At 36.0% G+C, this 25,593-nt stretch overlaps 1 protein-coding gene across 4 annotated transcripts in view; it reads right to left on the bottom strand.

The window, feature by feature from the left end:
• Positions 1 to 25,593, bottom strand: part of elf1 (E74-like ETS transcription factor 1) — a 133,678-nt gene that overhangs the window by 56,685 nt on the left and 51,400 nt on the right. The window contains exon 3 of one of the 4 annotated variants that reach the window (XM_061976689.1): positions 4,287 to 4,461. The exons of the other annotated variants lie outside the window; for them this stretch is intronic. The gene's annotated coding sequence lies outside the window, so the exon portion shown is untranslated. The remainder of the gene's footprint in view (positions 1 to 4,286; positions 4,462 to 25,593) is intronic. 4 annotated transcript variants of the gene reach the window in all.

Here is a 25,593-nt window from a genome sequence, read left to right as displayed (position 1 = left end):
TGTTAATATTTGAGTGGCCCCTCTGTAGTGGAAAAGTTGGGCCCTGCGGTCAAAAATATTAAGAACCTCTGTAGTAGATGGTCGTGGCCATAAACCAAGAGATTGGTCAACTTGGACATTTAATTTAGACCTAAAGACATCACTTGGAAGATGCAACAACAAACTCCTTTTATTTTTACCTAAGGAGTGAGGGTTATGCTAAAACAAAAAACACAAGTCTTGTGCTGAAAGATATAAACATCCCATCAGAGCAGACATTGTACAGTACGTGATTATTTTATTATCTTCTTGGTTTGTATTTCTCATTTAGCACTTAGCAATACTGCAACGTGATGCTTTGTGTTTCACTATAGCTGTATCTGCTTATTAGTCAGCTTCTAAAATTTGCAGCTCATATTTCATACATTTAGGCTAACAATTATAAGGTTCTGGATCATCCTTCGTCCCAAAGTAGTCATTGGCTCCTGCAAAGTCTGCCATGAGTAGTAGTTGAAGGAAATAAAAAACGTTGTAATGCTTTCTGTAAAATCTAACTTTTTCCACTGGGGGCCACACACTGAAAAATCAAAGCAAGCGGGGGCCATTTTGATATTTTTCATTTTAAAAACCAATACAATATATATGAAAAATGAAACCTTTAGGGCTCCACTCAAGTTTGGTCCCGGGGACTGTTAAAAATTAGTCATTATATAGTAGTATTATTATTATTTATGGATGGATGGATGGTTTGAATCTGTAGATAAACTTGAGGTCTATCTCTACATTTTTAAGAACTAAGTTCTTAAAACTAACTAAGCCCGAATGCAGCTGAGATAGGCTCCAGCACCCCCCGTGACCCCAAAAGGGACAAGCGGTAGAAAATGGATGGAAGGATTGAAGTTGTATGCCCTTTTTGTCAAAGAAAACCCTGTTTTTATTGGGGGGGAACACAAAATTTGCAAAATTTTCCCCAAAAATGTTGTATTTAATGTGACGTAATTGTAGCCTTGAATGGCTCAGGACGTAAAAAAATTAGGTGTGGGCCGTAAATGGCCCCCGGGCCGCACTTTGGATACGTCTGGCTTAGAATGACAAAAATAAGTAAATATTACACGTTATTATGAATGTGCCTGTTACTACAATACATGTATACTTATAGCATGTATTTAAAAAACAATGATGGAGCTTTTTTCGAGTCTTTTGTAGTCGGAATAGATCGAATTCCATTGACTCCCTTGTTAGCCACCGCTTGCTTGCGTTTATTTATGATTTGCGAAAATCCAAATACCACACGTTAAATAGTGTATGCAAAAAATAAAATAGCGTGTAATATGAGAGGGCATGTTGCGTGTGATCTACGGACTGGCCAATCAGATGCAAGATAAGGTCAAACTAAAGCAAGATCATAACAGCCACGCACTCATGTCACATGACTACAAAGGAGTCTGAGACAGAGGGACGCTTCAAGCTGACCGACCACTCAATAAAAAAAAAACATACTTAAAATGGCAGAGGCAGTTGTAGGGTGTACCCAGCTAAATGACAGATAGTTAACAGTAATGGAGGGTTCATTTGTACACTCTCAGTTACATTAACATTGATATTATACATATGAGCCCATTGATAGAAATGCCGTTGAATGTAGCTTTGATGTAGCAAACTACTTTTGCCATGTAGCTTGTAGCGTAGCTTGCTACAATTCCCCTGTAGCTTAGCTACATTTAATCGAGAGTAACTTGTAGCTTGGCTTACTACATTTTCCAAGTAGCTTGCCCATCACTGATTATGGACGGGGTGGCGCAGTGGAAGAATGGCCGTGCGCGACCCGAGGGTCCCTGGTTCAATCCCCACCTAGTACCAACCTCGTCATGTCCGTTGTGTCCTGAGCAAGACACTTCACCCTTGCTCCTGATGGGTGCTGGTTAGCGCCTTGCATGGCAGCTCCCTCCATCAGTGTGTGAATGTGTGTGTGAATGGGTAAATGTGGAAGTAGTGTCAAAGCGCTTTGAGTACCTTGAAGGTAGAAAAGCGCTATACAAGTACAACCCATTTAATCATTTATTTATCATTATGGTAAAATATTTCCTAAATAAAGGAACAACATAAAAAAAAACATGCATCAATTGAATTAAATACAATTATAAAATTAAGTTGCTGATTAAACAATGTCTAATATTTTTATTTTTGACCGTCCACCAAGGATTTTCGTCTGTGCAGCGCAAGCACCGATCCTGCAGCCGTGTGTGGAATCGTCAGTTTGCACGTCCATCTGACACGTGCTAAATAAAACAGCAAATAGTGCTCGCAAAACGGCGATGAGTGTTGATAAAACCACATTTTGCATGCTAAATAATTATATTTGCATCTTTTCCTCCCAGTATTGTGCACGTTTTGATGATCGGCAAATATTTTGCATATTAATGAAGACAGAGACGTGAAATGGATTGCACGCCTAATTTTTCTCACTGAACAGACGCATTCCACTTTGCACACGTTTAGTAGATCAGTTTTTCGTGTGCTATCAGGTCCTTAAATTGCATTAAAAAAATAAATACATATGTGTTCTTGTCTCACATAGGAATTGTGAATGATAAGCAACATTTAAAAAATGACCCTTTAATAGAACCCCCGATGCAAATATTGTATATGCCTGGATTTTGTCATTATTTTTGTCATTAAGAGCTCACCAAAAATTGGGGGAGATCTTGTTTTTTTTCATTCGATTTCTTTTCACTGCAAAAACTGAACTCTAAGTAAGATTAAATATCTCAAATAAGGGTGAAGTTTGCTTATTTTCTGTCTGATAAGATAATTCTTCTCACTAAGCAGATTTTATGTTAGTTTTTTACTTGTTTTAAGGGTTTTGGTCCTAAATTATCTCAGTAAGATATTACAGCTTGTTGATGAGATTTGATGACCTATATTGAGTAAAACATGCTTGAAACTAGAATATCAACTGATGCAAAGCTGTGTCATCAACACTCACAAGTATAAAACTACTTTTTTAAAGTAATAATTTCTTAGCAGGTATGAAAAAAAAATCATGATGCCGAGCGCATATCATTATGTCAAGATAATGGCACTAGCATTTACTTAATTTAAGAATATTTTTCAACATATTGAGCAAAAAGGTCTCTTTTTTTCTACCAAGAAAAGTGCACTTGTTATTAGTGAGAATATACTTATTTTAAGGTATTTTTGGGGTTCATTGAGGTTAGCTAATTTTACTTGTTTTGGAAAGTCTTGACAAGCCGAATTTTCTTGTTTTATTGGCAGATAGTTTTGCTTAGTTCAAATAAAATACCCCTAATTTTTGTAATTTTTTTTCTTGTTTTTGAACACTGACTTTTTGCAGTGTTGTTACTAAAAGTTAAAAAAAAAAGTTTCAAAATCAAAGGAAACTCATCAGTGTTTAAGTTTTCTAAAAAGAAACATTTTGCAAAGGAAAATGTTTTTAAAAGTTGTAAAATATATATATATGTTTACAAAAAAAAGGAGAAAAAAATGTGCAAATATACAGTCATAGAATAGAAAAAAACATCCAAGGAACATTTGGTAATAAGTGTCTTGTAGTTGTTGTTTAATTATTTATAAAGTAATAGCAAACATTGAGAAAAAATAGTTTTTTAATCTGCAAATGTATTAATTTTTTTAAATTAATTTAATTAATTAATTAACCCTTCACAAGGTTTCATAGAATTCGACTGAGTAATGTTTGTGTACAATGTAGTCATTGTATGGTATGGTTCACTAACACCGTGCCTTGCAAACAAAGCACAACATGCCTCACCATGCAACTGCATAAATCTGCAAATGTATTCAATTTTTTAAATTAATTGAATTAATTATTCTTTGCTCAAGGCCTTAACCCTTCACAAGGTCTCATATCATTGGACTGAGTAACGTTTGTGTACAATGTAGTCATTGTATGGCATGGTTCACTAACACCGTGCCTTGCAAACAAAGCACAACATGCCCCACCATGCAACTGCATATCACAAGAGAGGGGAGTGCAACAATATGGCAGAGAGCCAGACTAAAGAAGATGCTGGCTAACAGCATCTACAGCCGCCTAATAGCATCTGGAGCAGCAGCAGGCCCATCGGAGCCTTGCGTCAGAGGGGCATCCGGGGCCGTCGCGCTGTGCCAGGGCCAGAAAAGATGGCTGGAATTTAATCTCATCTCCTGCAAACCTTGTACTTTTCCACTCAGGCTCAGAGAGAGAAGGCTCCATAATCAACAATCTTAGAAGCACTGCTGGATGCACGCAGAAACAAGGAGTAGAATATGACCTGTAAGAAACTGACCTGTGAATTTGGCAGTGGCAGGAAAAGCGTCGCTGAGCAGCGGCTTTCTGCTACTTCCTGTCTGTTAAACCACGCTCACAGCAACCATTTCACTCTCGGCACGGAAAGTTCTCTACGCCCTCCTGCTTCCTTTTCGAATAGCTCTCATGTCGTATCGTTTCCACTCGGATGGCCTCTGAAATAAATAGGCAACGACAGGTGCTCTACCGTACAATACCTCATTCCAAAATCTGAGAAATCATTTTAAACCCGCAACTAACCATCCTGGTGTACACACCAAACACAACTAATGTGAGGAGATGGACACTTCGGCATGGTCTGCAGCACTTTTGTGACAATTATAATGTAGAAAACATAGAAAAATATCAAAGAAAATAGCTTGATTGGTTGATCCGCCGTGCCAGCAACTTGAGGGTTCCAGGTTCGATCCCCGTTTCTGCCATCCTTGTCACTGACGTTGTGTCCTTGGGCAAGATACACTATTTTGCCAATCGTATTTGGCCCCCTGCCTTGACTCACATATGAACTTGAAGTGCCATCCCATTCCTAACCCATAGGGTTCAATATGATGTGGGTCCACCTTTTGTAGCTATTACAGCTTCAACTCTTTTGGGAAGGCTGTCCACAAAATTGCAGAGTGTGTTTATAGGAATTGTCCACCATTCTTTCAAAAGCGCATTGGTGAGGTCACACACTGATGTTGGTGGAGAAGGCCTGGCTCTCAGTCTCCGTTCTAATTCATCCCAAAGGTGTTCTATCGGGTTCAAGTCAGGACTCTGTGCAGGCCAGTCAAGTTCTTCCACATGAGACTCTGTCATCCATGTCTTTATGGACCTTGCTTTGTGTACTGGTGCACAGTTATGTTGGAAGAGGAAGGAGCCCGTTCCAAACTGTTCCCACAAGATTGGGAGCATGGATTTGTCCAAAATATTTTGGTATCCTGGAGCATTCAAAGTTCCTTTCACTGGAACTAAGTGGCCAAGCCCAACTCCTGAAAAACAACTCCACACCATAATTCCTCCGCTGACCCCTCTCTGTCAGTTTACGTGGCCTACCACTTTGTGGCGTTGCTGTTGTTCCAAAACTCTTCCATTTTCTTATAATAAAGCCGACGGTTGACTTTGGAATATTTAGGAGCGAGGAAATTTCACGACTGGATTTGTTGCATAGGTGGCATCCTATGACAATTCCACGCTGGAAATCACTGAGCTCCTGAGAGCGGCCCATTCTTTCACAAATGTCTGTAGAAACAGTCTCCATGCCGAAGTGCTTGATTTTATACACCTGTGGCCGGGCCAAGTGATTAGGACACCTGATTCTGATCATTTGGATGGGTGGCCAAATACTTTTGGCAATATAATGTGCTTTACCCACCTGCTCCCAGTGCCACCCACACTGGTTTAAATGTAACTTAGATATTGGGTTTCACAATGTAAAGTGCTTTGAGTCACTAGAGAAAAGCGTTATCAGAATCAGAATCAGAATAGTTTTTATTGCCATTGTTTGAAAACGGGTTCACAAACTAGGAATTTTTCTTGGTGCAATCGTGCAACATAAAACACATATAACACAGATTTGGTCATAAAAAGAGCTGTAACTGAGCTATCAGATCTTGTTATTGCATACATATATACATATACCGGTACATATATAAATATGATTCACTAATGTTGTGATTTTGACCATTTTTAATGTTACAATTGACCCCCCTTTTGTCTCCCTATACTCTTAAAAAAGTGTGTGCCTTTTGAGCAGCTCATTATCTATTCAATAATAATAAGATCATATGGACAGCTGTAAGTGTTTTACATTTTGCTTCATATTTATTATTTTACTTATTTTTTGCCTGGGTTTGCATTTGTTTTGTAGGTGTATATTACTTCTTTTGTTTTTTTTGTTCGGTTTGTACTTCATGAAGTTTTGCACTTGTTGTGTTTTTTTTTGTTTGTTTTCGTTATATTTGGATGTAATTGTTGGTTTATATGATATCATTAAGCAAGACTACGTATTATGTTGAAGGTGGCAGGAAAATATAAGAGTTTTCTTCATCCTGCTCCTTCTCAGGCATTGGTATTTAAACGTATAATTGAATAAAATAATTGAATAAAAATGGAATATTCACACATAAAGATGAATAATATTCATGCTTAACATTTGATCCGTAAAACACCTTTTGTATGATGATGCTTATTTGAACAGTAATGATTCACATGGTTTATAATTAAATGTATGACCTGATCATCAACTGCTGGTTTTTTGCAGAAGTCTGACCAAGTCCTGTTCTATTCTATCAAAGAGCATATCAAAGCTTGAGAGGAAAGAAAACGACTTCTCTATTCTGTAAAAGAACATATCAAAGTGCGAAAGGAAAGACCCCACGTGTATGACCCGTCCCCAGGGGACTTCCTCTCGTATGATCTATTAAAAAGCGAATGATTTTTGAGTAACGGGACTCTTGCCTTCATGTAATCCAACGAGCTTGGTGATCGTAGTGCCTCTGTTGACGCAAATAAATGTAACTGATTGAGCCTTGAAATACGTGTCTGCTAACATTCCTTTTCCCTTTGATTTAACAACGAACGAGGTGGGACATAGCCGAGGTCTTTGGGAGAACCCGCCAACACTAAGTAGCAAAACCTTCAGAACATGGAACTTATATTCACTGGAATTCTACATATGTGTTGCATTTGATGCCAACACATGAAAGCCAAAAAAAAAAGCACCCCCTATCCTCTTAGCAGAGTATTTCTTTCAATGTAGCAACAAACCTTGTGTAACAAGCACAGGAAATTGCAGATAACTTCTTTGCCTCTTTAAAAAAAAAAAAAAAAAAAAAAACTCAGACGTTACACTTGCTTTGAGGCAGCATCTGGATCTTGTCAGTAGAAGTTTGCCCAGTCATGCAGTCAGCATCCAAACATCATTTTGGAACCCATACTGGTATTTTTATATGTGTCCGCTTATTATTTAGCGGGGGCAAAGGTTAGGGTTTGTAAAAGAATGCAATAATATGTGACTTTTTTTTTGCAAACCAATCAATTTGATAGACCATAGGGGAAATAAAAGTTAAAGTACCAATGATTGTCACACACACACTAGGTGTGGCGAAATTATTCTCTGCATTTGACCCATCACCCTTGATCACCCCCTGGGAGGTGAGGGGAGCAGTGAGCAGCAGCAGTGGGCGCGCCCGGGAATCATTTTTGGTGATATAACCCCCAATTCCAACCCTTGATGCTGAGTACCAAGCAGGGAGGTAATGGGTCCCATTTTTTATAGTCTTTGGTATGACTCGGCCTTGAACTCACGACCTACCCATCTCAGGGCGGACACTCTAACCACTAGAGTAGGTGGTAGTCTTCTCTGAATATTCTGAACTCCTGTTTACGGGCCATATTTGTAGAGAGCAGAAAACCGGTTGTTAAGGATGTCTCAACAGCGCCTCTGCTGGTTAAAGCCAACTAGAGCGCTCCTTTATGCAACAACACCAACATGGAAACAGGAGTTCAGAATATTCTCATAGAAATTCTCCCGTTTTAAGTCCATATTTTTGATTCTGGCTATTTCCTGTCGCCACAGTGAGCCAATCGGATGAAGGGTGTTGGCTTCTTTTTTTTACACCGGATGCCCCAGCAGGCACAAGACATTGACACAATGTTGATTATACATACCGTATTTTTTCGGATTATAAATTGCTCTGGAGTATAAATCGCACCGGCCGAAAATGCATAATAAAGAAGGAAAAAAACATATATAAGTCGCACTGGAGTATAAGTCGCATTTTTGGGGGAAATGTATTTGATAAAACCCAACACCAAGAATAGACATTTGAAAGGCAATTTAAAATAAATAAAGAATAGTGAACAACAGGCTGAATAAGTGTACGTTATATGAGGCATAAATAACCAACTGAGAACGTGCCTGGTATGTTAACGTAACATATTATGGTAACAGTCATTCAAATAACTATAACATATAGAACATGCTATACGTTTACCAAAAAATCTGTCACTCCTAATCGCTAAATCCCATGAAATCTTATACGTCTAGTCTCTTACGTGAATTGAGCTAAATATTATTATTTGATATTTTACGGTAATGTGTTAATAATTTCACACATAAGTCGCTCCTGAGTATAAGTCGCACCCCCGGCCAAACTGTGAAAAAAACTGCGACATATAGTCCGAAAAATACGGCAATAAAGACAGAAAAAAACATATATAAGTCGCACTAGAGTATAAGTCGCATTTTTTGGGGAAATGTATTTGATAAAATCCAACCCCAAGAATAGACATTTGAAAGGCAATTTAAAATAAATAAAGAATAGTGAACAACAGGCTGAATAAGTGTACGTTATATGAGGCATAAATAACCAACTGGTATGTTAATGTAACATATTATGGTAAGAGTCATTCAAATAACTATAACATATAGAACATGCTATACGTTTACCAAACAATCTGTCAAGCTGATATACGTCTAGTCTCTTACGTGAATGAGATAAATAATATTATTTGATATTTTACGGTAATGTGTTAATAATTTCACACATAAGTCGCTCCAGAGTATAAATCGCACCCCCGGCCAAAATATGAAAAAAACTGCGATTTATAATCGGAAAAATACGGTACATGTCCTTTAAAACTGACTTTGAAACCACGTTGCAAAATAGTTGTATTTGTAAATTGAGACAACGTTGGTGTCTAACATTGGATCCACGTTGATGGTTGGGAAATAACCAAAATTCAATGGTCAAATCACCGTCACAACCTGACATTGAATAAACGTCGTCAAAAAGCTTGTTGTTTCAACGTTTTGTTTGTGTTGGAGAGTATCGGTAGGAAAATGACCAAAATTCAATGGTCAAATCAACGTCAGAACCCGACATTGATTAATTGTCTTCAAAAAGCATGTTGTTTCAACGTTAGGTTTGAGTTGCTCAACGTCAGGACCTAATTCAACAAGTTCTCAACGTTGTTTCAATGTCTTGTGCCTGCTGAGGCCCTTCCTGACGCAACTTTGGCCAAGACTGGAACACATTCTAACGTCACCCCTACTGGGATCCTACAGATTCTTATTAAAAATTTAAAAATTTGACTCTAATTAATTAGTAGATTATTTCAATCAATAATTGATTAGCAAAATGAAGTGCCGCCTTTGCACCTCCATGGACGTTTTGCTTGATGGCAGCCATGTTTTCCAACCAATCCTGCTCAAATTGTGCAGACTTGTGCTTGTTAGTCCCCTAGGATGGGTCAAATGCAGAGGACAAATTTCAAGGTGCGTATCAAATTGTGGCGATTCGGCTACAGTGGGTGTTTTACAGAGGGCGTTGGATTTAGCCTAGGCCGCACTAAATTATAAAATAATGATAATATTCAGTATTTTGTGCAAAAACTCAAGGAAAAACAACTTATTATGCTATAAAAACGTATCAATTAACCTGGCATCTTCTAAACAAAAAGCATAGGTTTTCCGCAAAAAATTGAAGATATGCTAGAATCGCAGAGAGAATCAAGGAAATGGTCAATAAAAACTAAATCTACTATTAAACGCAAAAAGTCGTGGAAATTGATGTAATGTAACTGAAATGCTGTCATTGTGAGTAAAAAAAAAGTTTTTGTGCGAAACCGTGTTTATGGGGTAATAAAAGTAAATGCTAAAAAAAGGAATACGAAAAAATGTAAGCTACAACACAGAATTTGTAAAAAAAAAAAAAAAAATGTCATACAAACTAGGGATAAGCGGAAGAAGATAGATGGATGGATGAATAAACTAAGGCTGGGCGACAAAACGACATCAAAATAGATATTGTGGTAGATACAATCGATAATAATACAAATTGCGTTCAACAAAACGTAAAATGTTTTCCGTGGGGAAAAAACGGAAAATTACGAAACAAGGTTGGTTGCAAGGAATCGGGTATCAGTATTAACTATCAAGTTGGGTCGCGCCATCTTGTTGTCTCGCTGTTGACAAACTAAAAATGAGTGCTGCATAGAGCAAAGAGATTGTCGATAAAACAGAAAAATGTCACTGTGACAAATTTGCGACTTTTTTTTAAAAACAGACCGTAGTCAAACCAAGGCGCTTGTAATCAGTAATGCCACACCACCTTAGCCCGTAACTTACTGGCACTAAACCTGCATAAAATAGTTCTTCTCAGGTTTCTCTAAGTGTACATTTTCCCACTTTGCACTATTTTGTTACACTTTATAAAGCATTTCTTACGTATTCCTTATCAGTGCACCTTCATTTTAAGAAGTTATTGTTAAGTGGTCAATGTGATTTTAGAATGTTGTTTACATTGAGTGTTTTCCCTGCTTGTGTTGACATTTCCTTTATTTTCTGCCTTGATAGCGGAGGGGATTACAATCATTTTAAATAAAAAGTTTACATTTATCAGATTTTTATCCACATACTATACATACACAAGTAAATATGCGTACATACACTCATACATGTAATCACGTTTCATCAAACATATATTAACATTCCCCCTATGGGCAACTGGGTAAAACATGGCACACTGTTAATACTTAACCTGTGTTTACTATAACAATCTACAAGGTTAATATAGTTCGCTTCTCTTTAAATGGGGCGATTCCTGGTAATTCCAGGTAATCAGGGAAGTTTCGGAACAGGGAAACATGCTGGCTTGAATGTGCAGGGCGAGTGGAGTGTGTGGATGTTGGAACGGTTCAAATCGAATGAGAAATGCGGGATTTGAAGTCAATTGTATATTTCTTATTCATAGTCAATGGGGAGAAAATTACCGGAAATTCCGGGAAAAGGAAAACATGTTTTGCGTTCGACATATGTAAGGTTGGAATCGGGTAAAAAATGGCGCAAATTTTGAGAATGTTGAGCATTGTACAACTATGAATATGTCCATTAAATTTAATTGGAATTTTCTAGAAATTTCTGAATTTTGTGAAAAACAGGCATTTTTGAAAAATATAAGTAATAAAACAATTGCCCTGGCCTAGATGATATGAATGGGTTGGTGTTGAAATTCTTAAAAACGGTTGAAAAATGTTGACGTAGTAACAGTTTGAATTTAAATGGGTATTTCGGAATTCCCGGAATTTCGAAAAAAACGGGAATTTATACGAAAAGAAAAATGGTGGTTTTGATGTCCCAATTAAGAAGAATGTTTTGAAGTTGCAATGGTCAAAAATGGTTGAAAAATGTGGACTGTGAAAACTTCCCAGCAAGATGTGAAAAATGGTCTTTGGAAAACAGGGAATTCCTGGAATTTTTTTGAACTTGTAAAATGGTAATCTGATTGTCCAAGGTGAGTGGAGTGTGTGGATGGTGTAACGGGTGAATCGGTTGAGAAATGTGCTCATTGTGCAAGTTTTAAAAAGGGTCCATTCATTTTCAATGGACAAAATGACCTGGAAAACTGGGAATTCTTGGTAATCTGGGATATTTTACTAAGGAAAGTAACAACAAGCTAAAATTAACTTGATATATATTATAAGGAGGCAACATCACAGGGTAAACAACATGTGATACACAGTACTATTATTACATGCGTGGGAATAATGAACAGCAAATCAATCAACAGGCACCGGCTTTTGGAGGCAAACACTCTGCTCTCATGAAACGTCTCAACTGAAAATGCCAGATTCAATGTTTATTTATTTAAATAATGCATTAATTACTTTCCGTGGTAATTAAGTAATTCCATTCATAATTCAATTACTTTTTTGGTAAAGTAATGATAGTAGAAGAAGAACATTGGACAGCTCACGATTCCTGACCGATCCGAACGTTTTGTTTACTTGAACGATTCCGATCGTACGAAAACTGTGGGTTGTGGAGCGCGCCAAAGTTTTACGGCGAAAGAATTATAACAAATAGATACATTTTTACACACCTCTTTGTCACTTTAGTCCTTGTCTGTGTAGAATGTTGTCACTGTACATCATTTTAGTTCATCAATATGCATTAAAGCATGAAAAAGGAATAGTTGGGATGTTGTTTTGGCTTGTGTGTGAATGTCGGAACAACATGATGCATGACCAGACTGGAAAGTGATATTCTCCTCTATTTATACGCCTCACATTCAGACAAATGTGGAAATCTACTGGAATCTCCAGAATGGAATCCAATAAAAAAAACAAAGCTAAATTTCCAGAGAAGGACTTGTCTTCAATCATCATGTACAACGACCGAATTAAAAAAAAAAAAAAACAAGAAAAATGACATTCCTGATTGTGTCTCAAACTTGACGTGTGCAAATGTCAGCCACAGTGAACTTGAATCGTGTATTTTTCAAAAAGGTGGCACACTCAATAAAGGCGAGGCTGGGAAGCGGGTACCAGGCGAAGAGTCTGCATACCAAACAGGTCTGGACACAGGCGGGCTGGCTGAGTGGTGTGTCCACCCATAAAGAGGCATGCAGTTATGCGAAGCACACAACACGCCCACATGGAGAGGAGGGACTTCAACGTCAACCAGTTCTCCTGCCTGCACCAATTGTCACATACCTTTTAGGGTCAAGCTCACCTTTAAGGACACTCAACAAGCGCGAGTTAGGCATGCATTAGATTAGACAGAAACACCTTGATTATACTGTTTTCCAGCCATTTTAAATAAGCTTGCAGTGGTTTATTGGAAGTGTGTTGTCCAACGTTCTTCTACTACTAATAATATCATTACTTTACCAAAAAATTAATTGAATTATGAATAGAATTACTCTTTAATAAATGTCATTATTTACCAGGGAAAGTAATAAATGCATTATTAAAAAAAAAAAAATTCAAATCTGGCATGTGCAGTTGAGAGACGTTTCATGAGAGCAGAGTGTGTGCCTTGAAAAGCCGGTGCCTGTTGATTGATTTGCTGTTCATTATTCCCACGCATGTAATAGAACTGTGCATCACATGTTGTTTGCTGTGTGATGTTGCCTCCTTTAAATAGATATCAAGTTAATTTTAGTGTGGTGCTGGTTGTTGCTTTCATTCGTAAAATACCATTTCCTGCATTGAACTTGCCGTGCTTCTGACGCTGTCATTAAATGAAACCACGTCCAAAGCAGCGAGCCACCGTCCATCAAGCGTAACGCTAACAGCCTACATAAAAGAAATTCACTAGTAGGGATGGGAATTGGTAAGATTTTACCATTTCCCATTCGGCTTAACGATTCGGTTACTTATCAATTCTTACTTGAGAAAAAAAGAGAACAAAAAGGTGGATGAGCGTCAATTTTGTTTCGTTTAGAGCAGGGCTGTCCAAACTTTGTTTTACCTAAAATCGCACACTGAAAAATCAAAGCATGTTGGGATAATTTTGATATTTTTTATTTTCAAAACCGAAACAATAAATATATTTTTTTACCTTCAGGGCTCCTTCAATTTGGTCTCGGGGACCCTGACGGGTCTCAGACATAAAAATGTTCAAAATAAGTCATATATTAATTTTTTCAACGCTTAAATCTCTAGATCAACTTCAGATCTATTTGTTGATATAAAGTTTATTTTTATTTTTTTAAGTTTTATGCCATTTTTTTTAAGAAAACCCTGTTTTAATGGCAAATTTACAAAATATGCAATATATTTTCAACCCAAAACGTTTTTAGTGGAATATTTGATGGGAAGTAAATGGAGCCTTATATAAGTCAATAATTTATAACAACATTGATTTAGATGATTTTTTTTTTTTTTAGCAATGACAGCTTTTATTATTATTATCTTAATCACACTAACATTCTTGGGGACCTAAAAGGGTCGTACTTATAAAAGGTTAAACAATAATTATTTTTTTTCCACTTTCAATGCTTAAATCTCCAGATCAACTGTAGATCTATCCGTCGATTATACGTTATTATTTTTAAATGGGGTTTTTTGTGTTTTGTTTGATGCCTTTTTTGTTATAGAAAACGTTGTTGTTGTTTTTTAATGGCAAACAAAACATGCAAAATTTTCTCCCAAAAATATTTCAAAGTGGAGTATTTAATGTGAAGTAATTGGAGCCTTAAGGTCAATAATTCATAACAACACTGATTTTGATTCATTATTATTCTTTGAGGAATGACAGTTTTAAGGGGAAAAAACAGCCTGCATGGCAGCTTTGTGTTATAAGAGTCAACATTGCAACTTTTTCCGGTTACATTTAACCTGTTTACTCTTTTATTCCATTGTTTACTGTTGTTTGTAATAATATTTTTAGAATGCGCTGCGGGCTGTTAAAAAGTTAGCTTCTGGCCACAAATGGCTCCCGGGCCGCACTTTGGACACCCCTGGTTTAGAGGTTTACTTGACATATGTAGGATAGAAAAAAAAAACTTTTTGGAAAATATATATAAGAAATAAATATTCTTCTGTAGAATTTAACAAAATAAAAATACATGTGGAAATTACACAATAATGCAACATTTAGCAGCATGTCATATTAACTCATTACATGCAAAAGGAGATACGTCAGGCCTTAATTGATTATAATTTTGATCATTATGACTTACAGTTTATGAAACTTTGAATTGAAAATCTCAGCAAATTTTAGTGTGGAGGGAGGTGTGGCCAGCACGCCTGCAGGAGCAAAGGTCACCGCCTTTGTCTGTGGTGCTGAGGACGAGCACCATCGGATGGGGGCGGGGCATGTGCTGACGGCGAGACACAGCTGACAGGTGATTAGATTTCCCCGGTGGTACGTGTTAATCTAATCATCTGTTGTCTTTAACAGTAGGCGGCAGAGAGCAGGAGGAGAGAGAGGATACGGACATGACTGAAAAGTCACGTTCTGCTGGAGAAAGACTTTGACAAAAATCTATGTACATTAAAACTTTGTTAAAACTGCACGCTTGGCTCCTGTGCCGTGTCTACAGTGGAACTGCTAGGAAGCAACTTCTACATTTAGGTTTTCAAAAACCGTAAGCCATGATCATCAAAATTATAACAAATAAAGGCTTGACATATCTCACTTTGCATGTAATGAGTTAATATCACATTAGTTTCACATTTCAAGTTGAATTGCCGACATGAATGGACTTTTACACAATGTTTGTTATTTTTAAGAGTGAAAATCTGGTGGAAGGAAAAAGGCACAAAAGACACAAAGGAAAACTTTGAAAAATATGTTGTAAACAAGAACTTGTTTGATTTACAGTTTGCAATATATCGATTTTATCGATAAATTCAAGTTTTTTGTTGCAGACAATTAAAAAATAATAAAATATTTTTTTCCCCCTCTTGCTCGGGCATGCTTTTTGCCCCTCAGGATCTTCCGTAGATTGCGCTGTCCCCTGTTCCTTAGCTGCACACCGAGTAAAACGTAGCTTATGCTAATGCTAACAAGAGCGAGACGTTGGTTCCAAAGAAAAGAAAAGTGTTGTCATTATTTCGGTTTTGCGGCAACAGGCGTGCTGCAAAGTTTAATTCAAAAATGCAGAAGCACAACAAACTTATTCCAGCATCTGAAACCGAAGCCTCCAAGCGACTGGGAAATGCAAAAAAAAAAAAAAATCTGAGATTTTATTTTTAGGCCATTTCGCCCAGGCCTAATATTTTGTAAAAGCTTTGTTTGTAGTTATTGTAAATAATGCATTTGGGATGTCAATTTGTTACAGTCTCCCTTTCCTACCCAGTAGAAGTAGTAAGTACACAAAAACAATCTTAATGTAATGTTCTGTTCAATATAATTAACAGTCTCCCTTTCCTAACCAGTAGAAGTAGTAAGTACACAGGAACAATCTTAATGTAATGTTCTGTTTAATATAATTAACAGTCTCCCTTTCCTACCCAGAAGAAGTAGTAAGTACACAAGAACAATCTTAATGTAATGTTCTGTTCATTATAATTAACAGTCTCCCTTTCCTACCCAGTAGAAGTAGTAAGTAGGCAAGAACAATCTTAATGTAATGTTCTGTTCAATATAATTAACATTACATTCACATTTTAGCTTGTTCTCTGAAGTACAACACTATGATCAAATTAACGTCTGTAGTTGACTGACGAATAGGCTTTATTTTCAGGTGTGTAGTGAAGCCTGGTTTTGCTTTACCGCCATATTTTAACAGGTGTATACACAAGGGGCAAGCTCATTCAAAGGTTTCAAACAAGTGAGGGTAAAGATAGATTTTTCTCACGTTTAGCGCTCATAAACATGCTTGAAGTATTGATGTGCGGCTCGGTGCTGAAATATCGATACTGCCAATACCAGATCTTTATGCTCTAATATCGATCCTCAAGTAAAAATATCGATACGTTTCATACTTTAGTTCATGGGTGTCCAAACATTTTCCAGCAAGGGCCTAGCTACCTAAAAGTCAAAGCATGCTGGGGCCATATTGATATTTTGTTATTTAAAAAAATGTGAAAAACAGATATTATATATATTTCAAAACAAAAGTTTGTGTTATAGGTGACTAAGTATATTATTATTAATTATTAGTTCAAACACTTCTGCTGTTCTAATTAAATTCTAATTTGTTGCTCTTTTTTCTTAGATTTTAACTGTTTTTTAAATAAATATGCTGTTTGAAAATACACAACTTTTAAAATTTAGCAGGCCCATTAGGTATATTTGCACAAAGTATCGGTATCGGATCGGTATCGCCGATACAAACCTGAATTTTACTTGATACCGTATCTGAAAGAAAATCAGTGGTATCACACATCACTAGCGAGAAAGTCACGGTGTCCAAACCACAGCCCGCCACCATTTGCATTTTGGCCCGCGAGCCAACTCCATCCATCCATTTTCTACCGCTTGTCCCCAACTGCACAAGTTAAATATCAAAGAGCAACCTAGCCGTGTGATTGCCGTGTGGGGTGTTTTCATATTACATTCAAAATGCCCATGGTCTGACAGGTGGCAATATGTCCCTATCATGTGGACAATGTAAGAAACTCAGGTAATTGATGTATACTTTCTTGACCTCAAAAGCACAGCGTTCACTAATATGGCCCAATCCAAACAACCTTTCCTAGTCATGGTGCAGAAAAAAATGTGAAAAAGTCAATACACATTAGTCACACATAACAACCTGCTCACTGAACTTCATGGATATTATTTTTTTTAAAAGGCCAGCCACCATGAAAAAAATAAAATTACCCCGTTTTTAATCCATTGCAAGGCATGGTGGGAAAAAATTAAAAACACTCTCTCCACACTTATCCATGTTGATATTTCCGATTGATTACAAAGCTTTAAAGAGGTCGTCATAGAGGTAAACAAGGAGTTGAACTTTCACATACTCTTAATATTCAATTACAATAATTATAATAATCCATTATATTATTACAATATGTATTATATGGTAATAATATAATACCAATATGTATTATTATATACGTATAAATATACATATATACAAATATATATATATATATATATATATATATATACAAATATATATATATATATATACAAATATATATATATATATATATATATATATATATATGTATATATATATATGTATATATATATACATATATACACATATATATATAGACATACACACATTTATATATACACATACATACATATATATATATATATATATATATATATATATATATATATATATATATATATATATATATATATACATACACATACATACATATACATACATATACATACATACATACTTTTATATATACATATACATACATACATACATTCATGTCAGGGGATTTTATATAATAATAAAAGAATAAAATCCCCTGACGAGCAGGGAAACTGGCGAAACAGGCTTGTAGGGATTGTATAGTCTCTGTGTTTTTTCCTGACCCAACGTATATTCCGCTCTACCCCGGTATTGAGCACTGGATAACGGATAAACCACAGAAACCACCATTTGCATGCAGTCTGCTAATTTTTTTTAGCCCAATGTGGACCCCAGTCAAAACGTTTGGACACCCCTGACTTAGAACATCATCTAAAAGTCTATTTAAAAGTCTATTTATTAAAGAGGACCTTGTAAAACTAAAGTTTCACCAAAGTCACTTAGGAAAATGTTGTCAATCGGCGAACCCGAGTACCATTAATCTTCTTGTGGTCTTCACGGTGAGAGGAATTGTAATCATGCATGCTAATTGGCAGCGCAAGCTTTGGTTTACCGGCTAATAATTCCAAATCTGAATTCTACGCACATTCCTTAAAGCCATCTTCACTTGGCAATTAGATACATGTCAGTGTGGCATGGCGTCTTTTCTATCTAATCCTCCAGCCTGTAAACCGGAGGCCCCATACAAAGTGCAGCGTCATCACTTTGTCAAGCACATACTTGACGCTCAAGTACGCGAGTCATGCCTGGTAACTTTATTACCTCAGCAAGCATCATCTTGACTTCATTAAAACGGTCGCGGCTTGATCACTCTATTTGAATCTATGCGGCACCGGTGAATATTTGCGAAAGGTTTTATGAAGAAGACTCTCCTGTGGCAGTCATGTGACCAGGACGGACAATAAACTGCTTGCGTAACCTTACATGGCCACCACGTTAATCTTTAACAGATCATAATAATCACTTTTGATTTAAAGACGTGGCGCTGACTCGGTGTTATGACTTCATTAACAGCTTGTGTAAACGGACAGGTGCCCTTCCCGGCACTAGAGGTGGGCTGGAAGTTCTTCTAACGAGAATCCCAATGCTATACACACAAAAGGTAAACAAGGAGGGGCGGTTGCTTGGCAACCAACACGGGGCGAGGGGCTCACTGGTAAAACGAAGGACAAAGCAGGCGGGCTTCGATTAAGCAAGCTAACAACTTAGTTTGTGTGCTCACGTCGACCCAAAGCATAGAACAGAACTTATGTTGCAAAAAATACATTTATATTAGCTCGAGGTTTAGCAACAAAATCATAATAATTAACATATGTGCCAATGCCTTGAAGCTAGGGCTGCAACAACTAATCGATTAAATCGATTTAAATCGATTATAAAAAATAGTTGGCGATTAATTTAGTCATCGATTCGTTGGATCTATGCCAGTATGCTGTTTTTTTTTTCAATAACATACTGGAAAGGATAGAAATGTAGTTTGTCTCTTTTAACCCGATTAATAATCGATTAATCGAAGTAATAATATCAAATTAGTTGTTAGTTGCAGCCCTACTGAATAATAAAAATCTATTTTTTTAAACAGCACATTATCCATATTCAGCACTTTTAAAATACTTTTTTAGACATTATTCCTTTATTATGATTACTTTTCCTCCCACAAATCCGTCACATAGCTTTAATTTTGATTAAGCTAACAGGAGAAGGAAACAGACGTTTCCCGCAGCTTTGATTGATTGATTGAAACTTTTATTAGTAGATTGCACAGTACAGTACATATTCCGTACAATTGACCACTAAATGGTAACACCCGAATAAGTTTTTCAACTTGTTTAAGTCGGGGTCCACCTTAATCAATTCATGGCTCTATGTTTAGCAGCTAATACCGTAATACCACTAACTTTTATGCTATCCCACTTGTCTTTTTTTTTGTACGTTTCCTGGCCACAACTGCTCCCAGAAACCGTTTACATTTCGTCAACTTCAGCTTTAGCAAGCTAACAAGCACGTTAGCATTATGCAACAATCAATCAATGTTTATTTATATAGCAATGAAACGCAGTTTAGCAGTGCCAGGTTTAACAGTATACTAACAATCACCAGCTCTTTTAGAAAGCTATTTAGGCTATTTAGATCATCATTCAATTGCCACAATTACTAGTACTCCCAGAAACCACTCACATAGCTTTGATTTTCGCTAACAAAAAAAATAAACGGCGTATTAAGAAGTTCCCAAGTCACACAGAAAGTCACGTAGAGTTGAGTGAGCTAGGAAGCTAACAAACATTTGAGTTTGAGTTATAGCACTATTAAAAAACAGTTCAGCAGCACTAAATTCACTATTTACCACTTTTGATGTAACATTTAGATATTTTAGGTGTTATTAGTTTTCCACAACGACGAGCCAAAATGTTTTAATTAAAGAAACCGCTGTTCTAAATGTGTCCACTAGATGTCCCAATAGCAATTCTTTGTATCTTTGTAGATGATGCTACATATGTACAAAAAATGTAATAAACCACATGATGTTAGTGCACCAGTCCAGGAAATGAGCAAACTACATAAATAACATCCTGTAATTTTATTTTATTTTTTATTTTGGTAGATTAACTGCAATGAGTTGACTGATGAAAATGATCACGTAATTTATTCAGAAAGTATAAATAACGACAAATTAAGATAGAATACTATTAACCGCAACATGTAAGTGTAAAAAAAAAAAACAACAACATTATGAATTGTACATTTTCAGAATGTGCTTGTTCTATTTTTAAACAAAGAAAACAATCTGAAGTTGTCTTTATTTTTAAATTATCGTGTTGTAATTTTACCAGTCCGGCCCCCTTGGGAGTAGATTTTTCTCCATGTGGCCCCCCATCTACAATGAGTTTGACACCCCTGGTTTACCACAACTGGCGCTGCCAAAAAAAACAAAAAACATTTACTATATATAGCAGCATGCTACTAATACTCAGCACTACTAAAAATGATATATTTTTAGTAAATATTCTGACATAGTAGACATAGTTATTATGAGTTTCCCTACTACAACTACAACTGTTCCAAGAAACCATTCCCACAACTTTAACTTGTACGCTAGCAAACTCTTTTTGTAATAATGTACAAAAAAAAGCAATTTAGCAGTGCTTGGTTTAACAATACATAATAATAATAATAATAATAATAATAAAAATAATAACAGTCACCACTTTTCAAAAGCCAGCTATTTTAGATAATATGAGTTTGCTGCTGCTTTACTATCCAACAAAACAAAGATTTGGCGGCTCATTACCTGTAGCTTTTACAGTTAGCTTCCGTGGGCTAGCATTAATGTTTATACACTTTTCAAGCACTAAGTTTTAGCATATTTAAAATAGTCAGCACTTTTGTATAGTCGTCGTGTAATTGTGTGAATGCTCTGAAGCAATCACACATATGGTTTTCTACACCAAAATGAATCTATTATTTAACTTCTTCTTCTTCTTCTCCAGATTTCGGCACGCTCTACCTTCCACAGTTTTCATCCAATTCAAACAGTTCCAACTTCAAACTGTTCAGATTATTCAGGAATCACAGGCTTTCCCTTGACAAATTCCCCATATTCCCAGATTTCCCAGAATTCCAGGTTTTCCGGGACATTTTTCCCATTCAAAATGAATTGGCAATTTTTCAAACTTCCACCATTTCCACATTTTTCAACCTATTCAAACCATTCCACCTTCAACACATTCCACCATTCTGGAAATTTAAACTATCCATTTTCCATGTTAAAAAAAATTCCTGGATTTTCCAGAATTCCTGGTTTTCCAAAGCCCTATTTCCACCCTTTTTTCTGGCGACTACTCCTCCCGCATTTTTCAACCCACTTCAACCGTTTCACCGTCAAAACATTCCTCTTAATTAGGACAAACAACTAAGTGGTATTTTTGGACTGGAAAAACTCCCGGTTTTCCCGAAATTCCAGAATACCATTTCACTACTTCAACATTTCTCGACCGATTTGAAAAATTCCAACACCAACCATTTCAACTCATTCAAGTTGTTTACCATTTTCAAAAAAAATTCCCGCTTTTTTTTCCGAAAATTCCCATTGAAATGAATGGAACATTATTCAAAGTTCCACAACTCCCACATTTTTTATCCCATTCAAACCGTTCCAACTTCTAAATATTCACCCTGTTCAGGAATTGTGTGATCTACTTCAACAATTCTAAAAAAAATTCCAGGATTTCAGTTCAACTCCAGCATTGGAGCATTCACACGCAATTACTTCAGGAATTGCCTCATCTAGTTTTCTGTAAGTTGCTACTTTACTCCTTTAACTTTAGGTAGTTAACTATAACTTTTTATGGATATATTTGGACTAACTGCATTTATAGCTAAACTAAAACAGTCTGTTTATGCCCTTAAATTTCACAGTGGTATCCACTACTGGCAAAATGAATGCACTTTTTACTCTGAAAAACACATCAAAAGTTTCCCACAGGTGGAGAATGTGTGGTATTCGGAGGTGTGAGGTGAGACGGCGCCGCGTATTTGCAGGTACGTTTAGTAACGTCAATGTTGGTCATGTCAATTAACATATTTAAATCATTATAAAGTGGTATTTGTGCAGGTAGACTGGGGAAAAAAAGTGGTATATTTGCTTTGTATGAAGGCGTTAAGCACTTAGGTGAACTTTTTTCACAGGAATCAATCTTCCAGTCTATGTTTGGAGACATGTTACCTCACGTAGGCTGGAGACAAGACAACGTTGCACTCTGCATGTTTTTTTTTAAAATAGAACATTGTTGAGTAAGGATTTGTGGGAACAGCACGGAATTACGAGCAAGCAGTTTTTTTAGGAGCTTCCAGTAAAGTCTGTCTATCTGTCCGCACCACTTTTTTAATGCTATGTTCGATAAAGGTATGTTGGAGTTTCATAAACCTCTGGATAAATATGTACAAAAAAAGCATATCCTATTATCATTATTGCTGTATTTCCTCACATAGAGGAGTGGCATGGCCTTTATTTTAAACAAATTTTATTACTATTAATGGGTAAGAGCAGTGTTGCTTCACTGCTATCATTTATCAAAATAAAAAATAAATAAAAAAAGTCTGAAAACAATACAAATAATCTTAGATTCGGGTTGTACGGTATACCGGCATTAGTATAGTACCGCGACACTAATGAATCATATTCGGTACTATACCACCTCTCAAAAAGTGTACATAGAACATGTGAAAAAAGTGTAGATTGAACATGTTAAAAGAGAAAGTAAGCAGATATTAACAGTAAATGAACAAGTAGATTAATAATACATTGTCTACCACTTGTCCTTAATAATGTTGACAAAATAATAGAATGATAAATGACACAATATGTTACTGCATTTGTCAGCAGCAAAATTAGGAGCTTTTGTTTGCTTACTTACTACTAAAAGACAAGTTGTCTTGTATGTTCACTATTTTATTTAAGGACAAACATGCAATAAGAAACATATCTTTAATGTACCCTAAGATTTTTTGTTCAAATAAAGCCAATAATGCAATTTTTTTGTGGTCCCCTTTATTTAGAAAAGTATCGAAATACATTTTGGTACCGGTACCAAAATATTGGTTTCGTGACAACACTATCTTAGATATACTGTTCATTCAGAATTTCCACACAATTGATACATATTGCTTGTTATTTCAAATACTGCTAAGCAAAGAATATATAAAACATTATGACTAAAAATCTCAATACAATTTTAAAATGTAATAAAAAAAATAATAACGCATACTATTGAATATACATATTTATAATTTTTGTCGCCCCTTTTTTTTTTTGGTAAAATCTAAATAATCAATCAAAATAATATATGTTAGCACACATTAAATAATAATCCTGCTCATATAAAAAAATGTATAATTAGATTAAAAAAATAGCAATATTACTTGTAAAAGCTAAGTTAAATTTAATCATCTAAAAATATATACTTATACCAATGGTAAAATCTAAATAATCAATCAAAATAATATATGTTAGCACACATTAAATAATAATCCTGCTCATATAAAAAAAAATTATAATTAGATTAAAAAAAATAGCAATAATACTTGTAAACGCTAAGTTAAATTTAATCATCTAAAAATATATACTTATACCAATGTTAAATATTTATTATTTTTCCCTCATAAAAATATTGTAGATACTGTAGTAAAAAAAACTGGGTAGAGGGGAAGGCTGTTGTTTTGGTTAGCAATGCACTCAACTTTAATTAAGTACAGTGCATCCCTAAAATATTCACAGCGCTTTACTTTTTCCAAATTTTGTTATGTTACAGCCTTTTTCCAAAATGGAATAAGTTCACGTTTCCCCATAAAATTCTACAGACAATCCCCCATAAAGATAACATGAAAAGTTTTGTTTGAAATTTTGAAATAAAAAAAATAAATAAATAAATCACACAAGTATTCACAGTCTTTGCTCAATACTTTGTTAATGCACCTTTGGCAGCAATCACAGCTCCAAGGCTGTAGTATTCAAAAAGACCTCAGGCTGCAATGTCTGCCAAAGGTGCATTAACAAAGTATTGAGCAAGTGTGTTGAATACTTATGTAAATGTGTTTTTTTATTTTTAATAAATTTGCAAATATTAAAAAAATAAATAAAATAATTATTTCACATTGTCATCATGGGTATTGTGTGTAGAATTTTGAGGACAAAACTGAATGTATTTCATTTTGGAATAAAGCTGTAAAATAACAAAATGTGGGAAAAGTGAATACTCTGAATACTTTCCGGATGCACTGTATTTGTACATTGGCTGATGTGGTAAATTCCGGTAAAAAAAAAAAGCAGAGTTTCTCATATTTTCTGAAGTTTCCCTTATTTTCCAATTCAAATGTTGACAACTGTGACGTCATACTATGAGGAAATTTGACAATTAATACTAATAAAAATTAGTATGAATGGCACTGATTTCAGTTCAAGTTAAAGTACCACTGATAGTCACACACATACCAGGTGTGATGAAATGATCCTCTGCATTTGACCCATCCCCTTGTTCCACCCCCTGGGAGGTGAGGGGAGCAGTGAGCAGCAGCAGTGGCCGCACTCGGGAATCATTTTGTTGATAAATACTGTTTATTTAAACGTACTAGTACTACATACGACACCAGGCTTGCAACATGCAAGCGATGTTCTGAAAAGCATTTATCCTAACTGAGAATTAGGATTTTGATGAATGAGGCTAACTATTAAGGCGATTCTGATAAAGCTGCAGTAAGTATGAAGTTAACTTGACTACCACATACTCTGACCAAGATGCTATCTTATGTAACCGTGTGTTTTCAGAGGGGTGTGACCTGATTTTCCACATATCATCTCTCTTTCCCCCCACTCTATCACTTTCTTGTTGTTGTTTTTCAACATTTTAGGGTCAGGTGGCTGTCATTAGTCAGACTCACGCAGCTTTTGCCTGACAACTAAACACCATCTTTTTACTTCACCTAGACGGAATTAAACATCTCTGATAAACTTCACCGTTTCGGTTCAATCTGGGCCGGAATTACGTCACATCCTCTGTGACTAAAAAGTCTGAAGAGTGTTATTGAGGGGGGGGGGAGAAATGGTGGAATGAGTGTAAACAGAGAGCTTGGTGCGTTCAGGCTGCTCGTCTCAGCATTAGCAGGACGTTACTCAATACATAAATGTGTAATATTTATCAAGCCTTGCGAGCATAACCGCAGTGGAGAATTTGATCTGCACGTGTGTCCTTGAACGCATCACTGTAGCCTAAAAAAGGGCCTTGCTCAGTG

The sequence above is a fragment of the Nerophis lumbriciformis genome, linkage group LG16 (genome assembly GCF_033978685.3).
Source record: "Nerophis lumbriciformis linkage group LG16, RoL_Nlum_v2.1, whole genome shotgun sequence".
Taxonomy (NCBI): Eukaryota; Metazoa; Chordata; class Actinopteri; order Syngnathiformes; family Syngnathidae; genus Nerophis; species Nerophis lumbriciformis.
This window is presented reverse-complemented; position numbering and strand designations above follow the sequence as displayed.